The sequence below is a fragment of the Gambusia affinis genome, linkage group LG15 (genome assembly GCF_019740435.1).
Source record: "Gambusia affinis linkage group LG15, SWU_Gaff_1.0, whole genome shotgun sequence".
Classification (NCBI taxonomy): Eukaryota; Metazoa; Chordata; class Actinopteri; order Cyprinodontiformes; family Poeciliidae; genus Gambusia; species Gambusia affinis.
The window spans coordinates 11,317,771-11,330,785 of NC_057882.1; the positions used below are offsets into that span (position 1 = coordinate 11,317,771).

Consider the following 13,015-nt stretch of genomic DNA (forward strand, 5'->3'; position numbering starts at 1 on the left):
ATGTATTTTATTAGGATTATGTGACAGACCAGTTTGCATTGTTTTAACAAAGTACTTAAAAAGTGCCTATAAAAAGTATTCAACTTCATGGATGTTTTACCCTTTAATGCTTTTACAAATGAGTTATGATCAACAAATTTTGGTTTGCTTGACAAAAGACAATTACAAAACAACATTAATGTCAAAGTAAAAACTAGCTCAACAAAATAATGACACTGAAATACAAAAAAATGGCGATTGCATAAATATTCACCCCCTTTAAAGTTACCGACCTAATCCAACAGTGGTCCAGACAATTGGTGTTTGTAATCAACAACATATACCTTCGAGGTTTCTATTTGTAAAAGTTGTTTATATTCATCAGTTGGTCTATAATATAAATACCAACAGGATACTTTGAAGTTTGTTGTTGTGACGTCACATAATGAGAAAAAATTGAAGGGGCATGAAAACTTTTGAAAACTTATTTTTGACACGCATATTTTGTTTAAATAAGCAGCATCTTGGCTTATCTCATTTTCTTCAACAATAATAAAGTTATTGCTCCAAAAAAACAAAAATGTTTGAACTGCTCTGGTAGAACACACCAAAACTATTTAATGACTCCTTTAACTGCTTATAATGAAAGGCATGCTATTTTCTGAAAAGCTCGGCCCTCGATAAAAGACCCTTCATGTCATAAAATTTTCACCACCACCACTTTGTTGGTTGAGCTACACCCATACTCACAGATATAGTAAACACCCTAACCGAACACATGCAGCAGAAGAGAGCATAAATTCTCCTAAAAGTAATTTAGATGTCAAAGTTTGGGTGTCTCTGAGCCCCTGTCAACAGGCTACTTTGAGTCAGTTAAGACTTTTTCAAACTGATCTACTACAACCATGAAATTGCTTTTATTATGGTGCTATTGAGAGCAGCACAAAGGGAAAATGCTTTCTCCAGTCTTGAGGGGTCTTTTGCAGGAGGATCCTCTGGGGCTTTATGAATAACCCAGATCTTGATGACTTACCCCGTGACACGCCAGCTTGCCAGGTGCTGCATAGTAACTCAGGAATAATTTAGAGCAACTGCAGGCTCAACAAGATGAAGAGAAAAAAATGCTGAAGAAGAATCTCAAGAGAATAGTGTTTGGATTTTGATTTCTAAAGAGTCATTGCAGGAGCACGACAAAACATTGCAAAAAATATAAGCTCCTATTAAATTTTTTTTTTTCATATTTTGTCATGACATCACTCCAGACTTCTGTGTATTTTGTTGTGTACTCCTACACAGTAAGTGGCTAAACAGCCTCCTTGTTCAACTGAATCCTGCTAATGACCTACTTCTTTAATTTAGGTTTGTTTAAGCAGATGCCATTCTAAAAGCTGGCGTTTGGGTTATAAACAGCTTACAAAGATTAAATTTCACGTAAATAAGTGTCATCTGAAAGCTATTGTTTGCACTGATTTTATCTTGGTGTCACAAAAAATCACAGTTAAACTACATTTTCAGAAACCCGCTATAGTTTGAGGATATTTATATTAGTACAACACTCAGACTGTATTTGCATACTTTCCATTGATATGCAAATATGAATGGTTTCAGTTTTAGCACCAGGGACAGCACCACAGCACACAAACATTTGCCCAGAACATCTCTTTCTCTCAAACCTAGAAACGTGCTTCCCATGTGACCATGAGCGGTCAGAAACCCACCCACACATCCATCCACCCACCCACCCTGCCAGCCACCTACACCCCACCAAACTACCACACTTTTTCCTTTCTTCTCCCCCTGTTGAACGGGAAACACAGGCAGTCTGTGAGGTTTGGACGGCCCTTTGGATGCCGAAGCGGGGAGGGGGCTGGAAGAAAGCTGCTGCGGATATCCGTCTTTAAATACCTGCCACAAACAAACCTAAAAAAGGGGGGTCTTTGCGTTCGTCTGGTTTCTTTTTTTCCTGTCCCTTCCCTGCTTACGGTTTTTTTCTCTCTCTCGCTGAAAAGAGAGTCTGGTTTCGTAACGTGCTGCTGCTTCCAGTGCAGCGCGGAGGAGAAAGAGGGGGAAAAAAAAGATTTATATTTTTTTCCCAGAGATGCGGATTTAAAGGAGAGACTTATCAGTGTCACCTGGGAAATTTGTAACCGTCATTTTTGAAATTAGCGTAGCCGCGCGCGTGCTAGGAGACGACGACGTATTTATTTGTATTTGTTGTTTTTTGTTTCTTTCATTCCCGTTGAACTCTCCGATATAGTGACGCTACAGAAAAATACCAGACTGCCTTTTTTATTTTTTTACAAGAAGACGGAGTAATAAAGAGGTAAGTGGGATTTTTTGTGTGTATGTCCTCCTCACTATAACCGGCAGCCTGGCCACAATAACAAAGCTAATGAGGAAAAAGATTGTACATTCAGGTGACTGCTGCTAGCTTGGCTCTACCATTAGCCTTTTAACTCAATAGGTAACGCTTCTGTCTCGTTTTTGCTGTAGCTACAGGAGATATAAGTCTGCACACATTTCTTGTACGGTAGCTGCCTTGTTGGGAAACGTATGACAGCAACGCTTTACGATAGTTTATTGGGAGCCATCTCCCTGTAATCATGTGTCTCTTCTCGCCTTTGTTTGAATCGATGTCAAACGCAGCCACATTTTTTTATCTGCGTGTTGTGTTCAAGCCAGCCTGTGGATCTTTGATTCAGGCATCTGCCGCTGAGCCACCCAAGCCTTGTTGCTTTTGTCCGGCTATTTTTGCCTCAGAATGATGGCATCTTGCAGAGCTGCCTTTTCCCCTCTTTTCACACTGGTAATGTTATAATGTACAGGACTGAGATTTATGCTGCGAGCTTGGCCTAGACTGTGTGACTCATACAGGAGGGATGTATCAGGTTAAACTATTTTATAAAAGGATGCATTGTGGTAAAACTACAGCAAGCAAATTCTAGTGAGTGAACACGTTGTTTTGAAATATTCAAGTTTGCCTAATTTCTTTTAACCATTTAGGACGGTGTCACTGATAGCGCAGAGCTGACATGTACCATGTGTAGAACAGGGCGCATAAACCCAAATAAAAGCTGCTAGACCGGGTTGAATTGATTAAGTGGCGGTGTTTACGCTCTATTGTAGTTAATTTTGATAGCTTTTAACAGTTTGGATTGATCTGGTCAAAGGAAAGCACTGAATAAGACTTGAAAGTTATTTCAAAAACCAGACTTTGGACAGGGCTTGATGATAAGTGCAAAAATAAAACTTGTTAGCTAGTTGCAGTTTTACTGCTATTTAATGTTCTGTTCATGTTCAATGACTTATAAGTCAGCTAGAGTTTGGGATATTCATTTCATGATACAGTATTTTAATCCCCCTTCCCCATCTCATTCAGCCATTGAACCCTGGAAACGGCTTTTAGTGGAGGACTACCATTGGATTCGCATTTTAGGAAATGCCTTTAGTTTGGTTAACTATTACGATAGTGATGATCCAAATTTGTTATACTAATTCCTCTCTGCCATTAAAAATTATTTCAGCACTCCCTTTGACTTTTCACACATATTCCAGTTGTTCTTCCATGTTTTTGTCCCCTTTCCTAAGGATTGTTTCACACAGCCAGGGGGTAGAGGGTTCAAAAACTGAACAGTTTTACATTAAGTAACTGTTCTTGAGTAACACTACTTCAACATATTGTTACTCAAGTAAACGTAGCAAGGAATCTTCCAACAAATCACTCAAGTGTACAAATGTATTTTGTAAAAACGCCACTCATGTACTGAATTGATCATAATTTTTGACAGATATTTCAAATGATGTTAGACAGACAAAAATATAAGCAGATGACCAAGAAAGACACAATTGGTTGAGTATACTGTCTGGTTGGTTGTTTTGATTCCAAATGCTCTATTGTTTCTCTATGTTTACTGTAACTCTTAAACTACAGAAATACCTTTGTTTATGACCTCCAGATAATACTGCTACATGTTTTACTAAAGATGCATCGATCAGGCATTTCTCGATATAAGTAAATGTTGTGTTTTTGTTGAGATCTAAATTAAAACTCAGAACTTTTTTCTTTCTAAGAAATGGAATGTATAAAATGGAAAAGTGGGTTCCTTGATTTAAAAAAAAAAAAAATTATTTATTTTTTTCTGTCCAGCTGAAAATTAATTTACAAGATCTACCTGATCTTTTTTTTTTTTTTTTAATTCAATTTAAAAAAATGCATCCAAGTAAAGGCTCTCAGTGGATGCATGTATAATTCTCACTTTTTATGCATTTACTGAATAATAAAACTATTTAATCTTTCCGTGTTTGACCAGTATTTAGTCAGACTTTATCAAGGGAAAATTGTCCAATTTGATTTGTAGGAACATTTTATAGTCACTTGCAAAATGCCAACCTGTTCAGAGGATATGAAGCAGTGAAACTTGTTTGTGTTACAAATCCTTTTCAGATAGCTGAGCAAAGCATTGTTATGCTCAAAAGAGCTGAAGAACTTGAAGGTGGAATAATCAAGAAGCATCAATTAAGTAATTATCAATTCAATAGACTATTCTGAATGTACGTTTTTTGTACATGATAGCTTGGATAACACCACTAGAGGGCAGCATGATATGTTTTTTGCTGCAGCTCAGCTGCTTTGATACTTTTCCATAGTCAGACTAAATCTTACCGCAGGCTCTATGTTGAACACTTAAGGAGAGGTCTTAGAAGGTGTGGTTGACATCTTGTCTGAAGAGCTTGTTTTGATATGAAAAAGCATAAAGGAAAATGTTAATCATCCTGTGTAATTGTCTTTCAGAACAGTCAGTGCTCTTAGAATAATTTATTGAATAACTTCGGTTCTTCTGATGGCTTATCCAACTTTTCTGTGCAAACATCACCTTTTTAGCAGACTTTTGTGGAAAAGTCTGATTATACTTGTGATTAGTAATGTACATTTGTAGAATTTAATTTAGAGGTAGAACATTAGCAGCACATTGCAGGATCTGTTTGAGCAACTTAAAGGTTGTAAAATTCACATTACTTCATTTATTTTTATTTCAACCATCTTTTAAATTTAATTGCGACGTATGCAAGTAGAGTTGAAATGATTTTAAAATGAACATGTTCATGAGATTCAAATTGAATTTCTTTTCAGTGCATATAGTTTGTTGCTAATTCATTCCTCAAATCTTACAAACATTAGAAAAGTATTATATAAAAAAATAAACATTACATTCATTATTTATCCTTGGGGTTCATAAGTTTTAGAAGCTTTATTAGCAAATACTCCAGCTGTATGAAAACTCAATATTAAGGTGTTGACATGCAAATATTGACTCTTCATAGCTCTTGCAATCTACTGTTCCCAGATGTGATTAAAAAAAAAAAGAAAAATTATGTTTGGTTTTTTTGGAAAGCACTTTGTGGTTTTGACCTGTAGAAGGGACTGCATTTTAAAGCTTGCTTACTTACTTTTGTCTTTTTTGATTATTTTCTTTAAGAAAAATGTTGTACTGAGTACAAATTGGATGTAACTTGTTGCCTTAAACTCTAAGGCATGTACGCAAAACTTGTATTTAGAAACTTATCTCTTGATAAAGCCAGGAATAAGTTTAATGCAGAAAAATTACTGATTGAGAAGGAAATGCTAATCGGAGATCAAGAGTTAGTTGTGGCTTGTTTTTTGACTGTGCATACAGCTGAAGAACCGTATTAATCTAGGTAATCGCTAAAGGTTGACCTAAAAGCTTTTTTGTTACAGCCTTCACAAATTCCAACATGAATTACATCTATTACGGTCAGAAAACACTAACTCATTGGCTAAACTTTTGAGAGTATTTAATTCTATTGGTGATCTGCAAAGGGTTTTATACTTTGATCCTGAAGGGTCTTGGAAAATATAAGTTATTGTAGCCCAGATTAACTTTTAACACTTCTTACTGGAACAGAACAAAAAAGTCTCCATTCATTACTAAACTTCAGGCATTATAGAACACAAATCACGGTTTGGTATGCATTCAGATTTTGAGTTGTTATATTTACGTTGCACTTCAAAATCAGTCAACAGTTAAATGATGTATTTCGATTTTGAAATAATTAGATTTTATTGAGATGCTGAGTTTTCTCTATGTGTGATTACTGAAGTTGTTTCAGATGAGTAAATTGAGTTAAGTGAAGAGAGCATTTCAAATTTTTTTCTCTCTCTCTCTTTTTTTTTTTTATTGTACGTTGACATAAAGTTTTGGTTCAGTTCCACCCATTTTACCATTCATACTTGGTTCCAAACAAACATTCTACATGTGTTGAGGTATAAATCAACGCTGCATTCGACAGGAGCGTACCGGATGTTTTCAGTCTGATTACGTGTCTGGTTACACCTCTAGCATCTACAGCTAGCTCTTTCAGGTCAAGAGGCGTCTTCTGACCAGAGACAGGGACATTCCTACAAGTTACCGAGGTAAAACAGTCAAACATGCTTGTGAAGTCGCCACATATGCTGAAAAGTCGATGCATCTTGGCACAACGTTGGTTTATATTTCAGCCATAGTTGGATGACATCAGCAGCATTATCAATGTTAGATTAGTTTACTACTAGTTTACTAATGCGCAACGACTTGATTTTGTGAAAGGTCTGAGCTGTGGGGAGAGAACAGAAAATTAATCAGTACATTGATAACGTTTTTGTTACAAACAAAGTGTATGGAAGGTTCTTTTTTTAAAAACTAAAATAACAGATGTTGAAAAAGAAAATGTATAAGAAAAAGCAAATGGGACAATTCTCTTTATATGTAGTTTGTCTAAATGAAAAATGGCTAGTAAGCAAACTTGTATAGTAGCTGAAAGGTGGCCTGACACACCCCCAGCAGTCTCTGAAGGATTTCCATGATGTGGCATGTTTCAGTAATTGGTCGGCAGCTGTTACAGGCAGATTGATCAAATGTTCTTTGATTCTTGGCCACAGAGGAAGTTTTCCACAGTACTGTGATTATTTATTTATTTTTGTAAACGACTCAACACTTGCTTTGCAGTGGCTGAGGCTTATACCATCTGGGCCTGTTTTCTATTTGCTTATGATTCTCTAGCTGTACTTACTCCTGCCATCCAGACAGACTATAGAGACAGGAGGCAGAGGTGTCTGTGTAGAAATGAACAGAAACTGGGTAAAGGCCAGGCAAGCTATGAGGTCTGTGAGACTGGAAGCAAGTGTTGAAAACCCTGTTGAGTAAAATATGTTCACCTCCAACCGCCTTGGAGGTGAACGTATTTTCCTCGGTTTCTAAAGGGAAATTCACAGCGCTGTCCTGATGTGGGTTGTACATTTCTCCTAAAACTACAAAAAGTCTGTCCCACACTATGCCATTCGTTTGATGTCATTTCTACATCTGCATGATATCAGAAAGTTTCCACCCTTATCATTTTTTTCGTTATATGTTTCCAATACTCTTTGATCTGTAGCAGCTGTGGTATCGTAATCTGTATCAGGTGTGGACGTTTGCGGCGGTGAGACTCCCATCCAGCAGGCTGAATGTTTCACTGGCATGCAAAGTGTGAGATCACGATGCTTGGAATTTACTAGCCAACAATTATTACATTGCATTGCAAAAATTTAGTTTTAAATATTGCACACACTGATATTGTTGTGACATATTGTGCAGTCCCTCTCATCTTCAAATAGAAGTGCAGAGTCCAAGCCAGCAGGGCTTCACTGAAAAGTCTGGGCTGCAGATAAATAATGAGGGCAAACATAGTCTACAGGAAGTACTGCAGTATGCTCTCACCAGTTCAAGATGGTTCAATAATGGCAAACAATTTATGTGGATTTCAGAAGATCTTGCAGTCACTGAACAGCGAGACAAATTAATTCATGTTAATTGGTTCCAAAAGACTAGATGTAGTAACCGTACATTTACTCACAGGCATCCTGAGGATGGAGACACTTCTATGTGTTTTGTGGAATGGAAAAAGCATTCTCTGAATGAGCATGATCTGAAATAATATTTCATCCTCTGATGTTTTTCCATTTGGATTTCTGTCATTGCTGGTTATGGATGCTGCTAATGTGGGGTTCCAGCCCAGGACTCATTCAGAACAAGCACCATCATTTCTCTCAGGCTATTAGTTCTATTAATAACTTTCACTGTGGCCGTCCATTGAACCATCCGGTAACTTGTTGATTACCATGTGGGGCAACTCAATTAGCAAGATCCTAATCTGTTTGGGTGAATAATGTAATACATAAAGCCCTTTTTTGTTGATTACATTAAATTTGTGTTTCTTGTCAGTATGATTACTCTCAGATCAGCTTACCAGAAATTATTACATTTTAAGCTATTACTGTGAATCATTTAGGATATTTACAATTAGGAATAAAAACAAAGTTGTTTTTCAACAAACATTTGTGGATATATATTACAAATATTTCAAGTACTTATTTCTGTTCATTATAATAATTAATGCTAGTAAAAATCCAAAAGTCACCAGAAAATGTCAAATATTTCCTGACATCAATTTGCGAAAATTATATTTAATACAGACATCCAGCCTATTGAAATTTATGTCCAGAATATTTGTTTATATTTAGTCAGGTTTTGATTTACACAAATTATTGGATTATTACAGTGTGAAGTGAAGGCATATCAGCCTGTGGCTCTGAGACTTTATTGAAGCCCAGGTCGCATCTGCGTTGTTGGCTCTGGTGTCTTGCGAGTCCCAATATTTACCCTTAATTATCTATGGAGTTTATGTCAAAGTGGGGTGCCTGTCATGCAAAGTCTGGGTCAAAGTCATTGAACCATGTATTGATACTTTTGACAATGTGAGCTGGTGCAAAGTCCCTCTGGAAGATGAATTCAGCAACTTGCTTTGCCAGACTATCTATACAGTCTGGCAAAGACTGGATATGTGTCGTTTTTCCCAGACTTTCTTTTTTTTTTCCTCTAATGTTGTTGGGTGCAATTTTCCTAGCAGCTATCTTCTTTAGCTATGGTTTTCTGTGGCTCTCTCTGTGTGGAGAGTGTTTACTGGAGAACTGTAAAGTCAGCAGTCGTTCCAGTGAAAACCATAACAACGATTATGTTAAAAAAACAAAACAAAAAAACCCTCCCTTCTAATGGTTATATATAATATTCTGAGAAGCTGAATGTGTTTTTTTATTAGCTTTGGGTCAAGAGCATAAAAATGTTAAAATCTCTGAATATGTCAGGATTTTCCTCAATGTATTATAAGCCTGGCAGGCCACCAGGCTTTACTTGTGCCCCCACCAGGCTAAGCAAGGCTTTATAGATAATGTTCAGATATTAATCTCCCAGTCTGTCGATAACAGATAATTAGCAAGTGGTATTTTCAAATTTCCTGTTAACTTTTAAACATTTTTTAACTCAAAAACACGATGAGCCGCTGGATGGCTAGCACCCAACCGCCGGGCTTAGCAAGTTTTCTGGAGGAAACCTTGTATGTTGTAGTGTAGTAATCTGGGTTTCACTTACTAAAGTAGACTTTTTGATAGTGTTCCAATTTATTATTATTTTTCTGATATTTGTGTTATTCCTAGCACTTTAAACCGACCTAGCATGTCACAGTGTGGCGGTCATGTGTGATGGTCAGTAGAGTGTTAGATGAATGGGATTCTACAGGTCAACAAAGGACGACTGCTGTCCTATTCAGCGGGGCATTCAGACTGGGATCAGCAGCCTGTGGATGAGGCCTCTGATGCATCTGTGCCTGTGGCTGCCTCATCTCTGCAAACAGGAAGGGCTTGAACAACTGGCCTCAATTCTCTGCTGACTCCTTCATTGTGTGGGGCCGGTTAAGTGTGGCAAGCTTTGTGCCCGTCTCTTTGGAGTCCATCTCCCCACACTTCAGGCTCATGAGTGTCACAGACTCATTTATTTGGGCTGCATTCTCATTTCTGGGTGACTTTTTCTTCTTTTTACTTCATCTTTTTGCTCCTTGTGTTGCAGGGAGTGGTTCTGTCTTTGCATGTATGTTTATGTAAGCATGTATGTCTTCCTTATTCCCTTGGTGCACATTGGCATTGTGGCTGGCTAATGTGGATAGGCTTTATTCCCTGCGGACATCTGATTATGGGCTCTATTTCTCTTTTCCTCTCTTCCTGATTAACGGGTGTGGTGACAAACGGACCAGCTGGGAGAAGGGAAGCGGCTCTGGGAGGGGAGGAGAGATGTCGGAGAGTGAAAAAGAGAAATGCGGCGGTGCCACCAATCATGCCGCTGGCTCTGTCCTGTTTTTTTTTTTTTTTTTTTTTTTTTTTTTAACCTATGTTATTCTGATTGCTGAATGTGTGTGTGTGCATGCTGCAGTTTAGGTTGGGGTTCAACCCTCAGGCATCGGGCCATGCCCCACTTTGGTTCCTTTCATTTTCAGCGACTAGATTTTTGCAAAACATTTGCCTCAGTTCTGATCTGACTTGGAAAGGGTTTGCTTTATGAAGCCTTTGGAGCATATTTCAGAATAATGGTTAGTTGTGTACAAGTTTGCCAACGTGCGCCAATTATAATGTCTAACAAAAAATGAGTGCTTGCTACATTAAAATTTGTTTTTGAAAGTTAATAGAAGACAGATCTACATGGTTCTTACTATGGACAGTAAGAACCATATAGATTACATTATTTAACGATGAAAGGGCAGCATTTTCAAATACTTTCACACATTGCACAGGCCAGTGTGACAGATGTGTTGACCCATTTTGTATGCAGAATGTTGATGCCTCTGTGTCGACAAGGTGGATTTAGATTTGACATTTCAGAAACACAATTTAGGTAAAAGGCCGACCATGTGTGGCTTTTTTTTTTTTTTTTTGCCACACTGTGCTGCATTTCTCTGTGCGAGGATGAGTACAGTATCATAGTAGGTCAGGGGATTGTTTGTCTGATCCATTGAGGAGTGATTAGTGCAGACACACTGAGCCGGGGTTCTTCCCACTCATAGAGGGGGAGGATGGCCACTGCCAGACTCACTGGTCTGACTCCCCACCAACCCCCACCCTGAACAGCTCCCAAAACCAGACTACAAAGAGGACAGATTAGCTATGTGGCTTTTCCTTTTTATTTTATTTCTGTAATGTTCTGCATAATAAACACAATTGGTCACATAATGCGTGAGCATTCCAGTGTTCATTTATTTTTAGCATCTGTCCGACGCCTCTATTTACCTTGGTAATTCTTAGGCCATGCACAGCAAAGCATGGGTAGCGATTGAAGATTGACTGCAATTGTAGTCGTGTCGTCTCGAATCTGAAAAGTAGTCAATATTCATAGTCAGTTTGCACAGAGGGCGGTATGGTCTTGGCCAATGCCTGGGGTGCGGTTTAGTTGAGAGGTGACAGGTCAGGGAAGGATGGGGGGTGCGGAGGAGGTGTTTTGCCTTCTTTGCTAATCCCTGCATTTAGTTTCTATTCCGAGACGCTTTGTAATCTACCACTAATGGGATTTACCAGGCTGTGTTTTTTCAAACTTCTATTGAAATACTAAAAGACTTTTTTATTTATTTAATCAGCTGTACTTTACATTTAGAATGATCGATAAACCAATATATTGTGCAAATAGCAAATTTATTTGTGGCTACCGTTTTTCTTTTAAAGTATTTTCTTTCTTATTGTAAATGAATATTTCATAGTGTTTTACGTTAGTTTTTTTTAAACTACCCTACACAATTTGTTTAAAATAGTTTGAAAAAGGATTTAACACATTTATTTCTAAGCTTTACTTTCTCACTGAAGGCACAGGAAAAAAAGCACAAGTTCAGTTAATGTTTTTAGTGGCTCATGCTTTAACATGCTGTGGCAGAATGATGGTCCAAATGTAAATCATACAACCTGACATCTGTTCTCCATAGTAAAAGTTTCACCTCATGCACTTTTTTTTGGAAGAATATTGTTTTAATTTGAGCAGAAATGGACAACCAATGTAATCTGGTTTGTCCAGAAGAGTCCTTCTCTTGGTTCACAGGGAGCAGAAATGTGCGAAATTAAAAGTAAAGAAAAGGTTCTGATAAGGTAGCTCTTTTTTTCTTCAATAATTCATTATATTGAGAGCTAAAATGATACTCTTTCTTTTTCAGAAATGCTCACTTATGCTAAGTTCTAGGTTCTGTTGGTTGAAACGTATCTTATCCATTTTTCTGTTTCCTCAATGATTTCTTTCTGTCACCTTGGTTTCAAAATGATATCAGTAAAATTAAGATATAAAATAGTAGATTACAACAAACTCTATGATTATCGACCAGGTCAGCAGAAAGTTCCAGTAGAGCCCATTGCGTGAACATCAGTTTTATTCAAATGTTGAGAAATTGTCAATTTTAAAATGCTCCTCGTTTAAATGCTTTTTATTTGATTGACAAATTTATTCTCACTAAGAATATAAATAATTATTTACTGTCAAGTTTTCTTGACAAGAAAATGGTTTTGTCTTTTGTGAATGGTTGGCACACAAAGACTGGCCTGGGTCTGAGCTGAATAAGCTGTGTGTGGAGACAACTTTTGACGGTTGCTTGTGTTCTCCCTTCAAGTTGCTGAAATGTTAGCAGCTATATTCTGTCTCTTCCACAATAGAATAAGGTTGGATATATTTAGCAATGACACATCACAATACCTAAGTTATGTTTACTGGGTGCAGGCAGTGGACATTCTGTCCTTCCTTTTTAATCATCCATAATTAACCCCATTGTTTTCTTAAGCCAACCTACATATTAGCTGTGTTGCCACTAGCATTAACAGTTGCACATTTGCAGTTTTATGCAATCTAAAAGCACATTCAGTTTTGGCTTTTTAAAAAGGAATAGACTAGGAATTACTAGGCCTGTCACTATAACAAATTTTACTGGATGATAAATTGTCCCAGAAGTTATTGTGATAAATGATAATGTTGTTGTTTTGAGACCATTTTCAAGAAATATAATGGTATTGAAATAAAAATAATGCAAGAACACATTGTCAGTGATCAATAAATGTTAAATTCTAATGAACCTTTAACACTGGAACTGGGAGACATTTCAAATATCCAAATAAACAAACGACAAAAGAAAAGAGAGAAACGATAAATCA

The 13,015-nt window shown here is 37.3% G+C and overlaps 1 protein-coding gene across 2 annotated transcripts in view; it reads left to right on the top strand.

Moving 5' to 3' along the window:
- Positions 1-1,772: 1,772 nt before the first annotated feature.
- Positions 1,773-13,015, top strand: part of LOC122845096 (spectrin beta chain, non-erythrocytic 1) — a 53,274-nt gene continuing 42,031 nt past the window's right edge. For both annotated transcript variants that reach the window (XM_044141134.1, XM_044141136.1), the window contains exon 1: positions 1,773-2,302. The gene's annotated coding sequence lies outside the window, so the exon portion shown is untranslated. The remainder of the gene's footprint in view (positions 2,303-13,015) is intronic.